The sequence below is a fragment of the Pteropus alecto genome, unplaced genomic scaffold (genome assembly GCF_000325575.1).
Source record: "Pteropus alecto unplaced genomic scaffold, ASM32557v1 scaffold103, whole genome shotgun sequence".
Classification (NCBI taxonomy): domain Eukaryota; kingdom Metazoa; phylum Chordata; class Mammalia; order Chiroptera; family Pteropodidae; genus Pteropus; species Pteropus alecto.
In genome coordinates, this window is record NW_006436288.1 from 7,139,939 (window position 1) to 7,144,719 (window position 4,781).

A 4,781-nucleotide genomic window follows, 5' to 3' on the forward strand; every position below is an offset into this window, starting at 1 on the left:
ATAAAGAGTGTGTTTCCTATAACTCACTGATTTCTGGTGGTCCGAGTGTCTATCGCGGGCTGGTGGCTACAACAGTTTTGATACCAGGGGAGGGTATGATGATAACTTTAAGTTCCAGGATAAAACAAATTCTAGAACAGGAAATGAGAAGCAATAAGAACAGTAAGTGGCAGGAAAAAAAAAATCAGACAAGGAAATGTCAGTAAATATTCATAGGTAGTAGAAGCAATAAAGTCATAAAGAGTAGTGCAACATAAGAAATGTCCAAACCCGGAGAGAATTTTATGAGAGATCATTTGAGCCAAAACTGACGTCAATCGTCAATTGCTAGATAGCAAGATCTCAAATGCTTCTGAGATAACAGTTTGCAGTTTCTTTTATGTATTTGGAATTAGGAGGGAATTTAAGGAAGATTACATAAGGTGGGAGAAAACAAGGTGAGGATTAGATTATAGGACAGTTAACAAGATTCTGTGCTCTTGTGGTTATGCCTTCAATTGCTATTACTTCTGGCATTTCAAATGTGTGTTAATGCACAAGAATAATGGGCAGGGCAGCCTTAACATGTCACTAAAGATTTTTATGTCTGGGGCATGACTACCTACCTTGACCTCCCAGTTAGGAGTTTATGATCAAATTACTCTGTGAGGTTACTTCCAGGAGAACCCCTTTTTCATCCACAGTAGATATGAGTGAACATGGAGCTATGTTATGATACTAAAATTTTTATAAGTTTATTTTTCTTTTAGAGTAAGTTTCTCCAAGGCCAGAGCCAAAAAATACTCTTTTAACATATTGTATTAAGTACTTACAATGAGCCAGACATTATTCTGGCTACTGGAAATAGACTGAATAAGACTGAAAGGCACATGCTTTCATGGAAAGAATTCTAATTAAAGAAGACAGATAATAATAATAATAATAAAATAGATTAACAAGAAAATATCTAGTAAGGATAAGTAAAATACAAAACACAAAACCACGGTGGCATGAAATAGAATAACTGGAGGGCTACTTTAGTTTGAATACCAGAGAAAGTTTCTCTGATGAGGGACTGGCCTCCACTCTACATGCAAGGGGTGGTCTTCAGAGAGTTTAAACATGTACTGTTGTGTAAGTGAGTGAAAAGAAATTGCCTTAGGCCAAGGAGTACAAGTATTAAGGAATGTGCTAAGAGAGTTCTGATACTGGTTTTTTTTTTTTTTCTTTTCTAGGCGAGGCAATCCTTGGTTGACCTCACAGATTGCAAGGAACTTGTCAGCTTACAATCCTTTATTTATTTATTTATTTTTATTTTTTTACTTCTACAGCTCCTGGTTTTCCCAGGTGATCTCCCATCCAAGTACTAACCAGGCCCAACCCTGCTTAGCTTCCAAGATCAGACGGAATTGGGCTTGTCCAGGGTGGTATGGCCATAGACTCTGATTCTGTTAAGTTGTCCTTACCAGGAGAGCAAATTCTCAGCTGAACCCAGATATAGCCATTTTTAAAATTCAGTGTTGGTGAGTCAAACTTTGCTTTTAATTTGTCTGTTTACGTCATTGTTTTATTTTTCTCTTGTGGAGTGTTTTCTTGTCTTTGCTACAAGTTTCTAGCAAAGATGTTTGGGAGGTTTCTAGAGGGAGGTTTCTAGCAAAGATGAAATAACAGAGAGCTGGCAACTAAAAAAGAAAAACAAAATAAAATGAAATATATATGTAAGGAACAATGGTTTCAAGACATTGGACATTGGGCAGTGATTATCCTGATGATACTACTGAATATTTCTTATTAAATGACAAGATTTAATTGGCTAAAATTAAAAATATTGACCATATGAGTTTAGATGAAAATGTGGAGGAATTAGAACTCTTATAACCATAAGGAGAAACGTAAAATGGTACTACCACTTTGTAAAACAATTTGGTAGTTTCTTTAAAAGTTAAACATATTTCTGCTATATGATCCAGACATTCTACTCTTAAGCATGAAAAATGGAAACAAATATCCACACAGAGACTTTAACATGAAAGCTTATAGCAATTTGATTTGTGATAGTCAAAACTGAAAAAAAAAAAAAGTCTATTATCAGGTAAATGGATAAACAATTTATGGTATAATCATATGATGAAATAATAGTCACCAATAAAAAGAAATGAATAATTGATATATACAATATATGGATGAATCTCAAAATAGTTTTGCTGGATAAAAAAGTCAGAAAACAAAGAGTATGTATTGTGTGATTTTATTTATATGAAATTCAAAAATGTAAACTTTTGTATAATGACAGAACACTGATAAGTGGTTTCTTGGGGTCGGGAAGGAGGTGGAAAGAGCCAAGAAGGAGAAATAAATACAAAGGGGCATAAGGAATCTTTTGGGTACAATTAATATACTCATTATGTTGTTTGTGATGATGATTTCACAGTTGTGTACATATGATGACTGTATACTTGCGGGGCCCCAGGCCTGATGGGCCCAAGGTCTGGCTGGTCCAAGGTCTGGCTGTAATCCAGGACCATGGCTAGCAATAGTACCCCAAACTTAGAAAATATGTAAACATACTTCAGCTTATTGTATCACGCATGTGTGGCTCAATGCCACTTTTATACTCTGCTATGTGAGGAACTATGCAGTTTTCTAGAGAGCAAAAGGGGAGAGCGGACGGGGAGCACAAGAAAGGGGAGCGGTAGAAGTGCGCGCAAGCCTGTGTGCCCTGTGCAATAGACTGCACTTCCCAACCGCACGATAAAGTTGGTGCCTGCCATTTCGTCCTCATGTCTGCCTTGCGTGCATTCGTCCAGCTGGGCCTCGCATTGCTGAACCTTCTGGATCAGGTCAGCAATACCTTAGACCCTGACAATTGGCATAGTTGACACAATCGAGCCCCTTGGCCTCGGCTCTGACAATACTTTAAATATGTGCTATTTATTATATTCCGATCATACCTCAATGAAGCTGTTAAAACTACTGAGGAAATATTTCAATATCTAGAACCTAACTATCAAAGATTACTATAACACTCTTTGCTATTTAATGTATGTGTGTGTGTGTGTTCAAGATAGGTGGGTCTTGAATATTGTTACTGAAATTACCTAATGAACTACTTATCTTTATAAATTGGTAGAAGTCTTTTTAGTTAGAAATTTGATTTGTAGTTTTAAAATTAATAATGCAAAACTACTGGAAATATCATGTAATTATAATTTATGTTTGTCCTCTGAATGGCTCAATATGCACTTATTTTCTCCACCCTCAGTGCCAGCTACTTCCACCTTCTTCCCTATGCACTTTCAGTGTGTCATTTCCTATCAATCAAAAATGTACTATATCAAAAGGCAAACTGAACCAAAGCATTACTGACTTTAAATATCAGAGCTTTATTTCCTCACTTAACTGTTGATTCAGAGATATACTTTATGCAGATGAGGTTCAGTTTTGGAAACTATTTTTATAATCAGAAACACCTGAGGGTGTTTCTCTTTGGTACTGAAGATTAATTGCTTTTCTTCTTTTGAATCTCACACATGTATTGATTCATAACTACCAAGAAGCCTAGCTATAAATATGAAGTTTTGCAGGGACGGATGTGGGAGGGGTATTAGATGTTTCAATCAAGTAGATCTTGCTTTGTTGCATCGCTCAGTTTGTGCACTATGCTCACACACATGCACTCTCAAAGGTTGCTAAAAGCAGCACTAACACCAAGTGAAGTCAATGCTAACTGAAGTATTAAAAATGTAAATTTTCACTGTTTTTCTCGTGAGCTTTGGAAGAGACACCTATGACAGAGGGAAAAGTTAAGATGGTATGGGACTAATTGTTTCATAGAAGCAAAACTAAAAGAGAAAGGAAAATTTAATAAATGAGAGCAATTTCTTCCCCTCTCCTCTTTCTATATAACCTGTAGAACACTGGTTCATACATTTATTTGGAAAGGTAGCATTAAACATTCTAGTCAGCATCGTTTTCTTCTTAAGAACTAACTAGTGACTCCAACATAGTTTCCCAAGGGAAAAAGTTTTCTCGAGAATAGAGAGTAAATTCTTTGGAAAATATAGAATCCTTGTCACACAAGGTTTACAAAAAGTTATTTGATAGTAAGATTAGAACTCATAAAAATAATCTCTTGAGAGTCCTACAGATATTATAATTCTGTCATTATTGAGGGCTTAGTAGATTGGCATAGCAAGAAGATCAAAAAGAAAATTTAGAATGGAGAGTGTATTTTATTTAAAATTATAGGAATTCAATTTTATTTATAATCTATGTATAGTAAGGTCATCTAGCCTGTGCATACAAATAAGGCCAAATTAAAAATAATACACCTAATTTCTTCTGTCTAATCTCCCATAAGGATACCATCAATATCCTCTTCCTTTCAGACACAAATGTGTACATACTATATGATTTAATTTATATGAAATTCTAGAGTATACAAACTTAATCTGTAGTGTCAGAAAGCAGATCAGCAGTTGCCTTGGGCCAGGATTTGGAGGAGATTTATAGAAAAGGGGAACAAGAAACTTTTTAGAGTGATGGACACAGTATATATCTTACATGGTATGTTAAAATTTATCACAGTGTGTACTTAAAATGGATTCATGTTATTGCTTTTTAATTCTATTTTAATAAAGGTTATTAAAAAACTGTTAAGATACCATTTTTCACCTATTACGTTGGCAGTAAATTCAAAAGCTTGACAACACAGTCGGCGAGGCTGTGAGAAAATGGGTACTTTATATTGCTTGGGGAATGAAAAATGGTTCTGTTTCTAAGGAAGGGAATCTTATGCCTCT

At 35.3% G+C, this 4,781-nt stretch overlaps 1 non-coding gene across 1 annotated transcript; it reads right to left on the bottom strand.

The window, feature by feature from the left end:
• Positions 1–1,301: 1,301 nt before the first annotated feature.
• Positions 1,302–1,420, bottom strand: LOC112480386. Its single transcript, XR_003046572.1, has one exon. It is a non-coding gene; the product is annotated as a 5S ribosomal RNA (ribosomal RNA).
• Between the last annotated feature and the right edge of the window lie 3,361 nt (positions 1,421–4,781).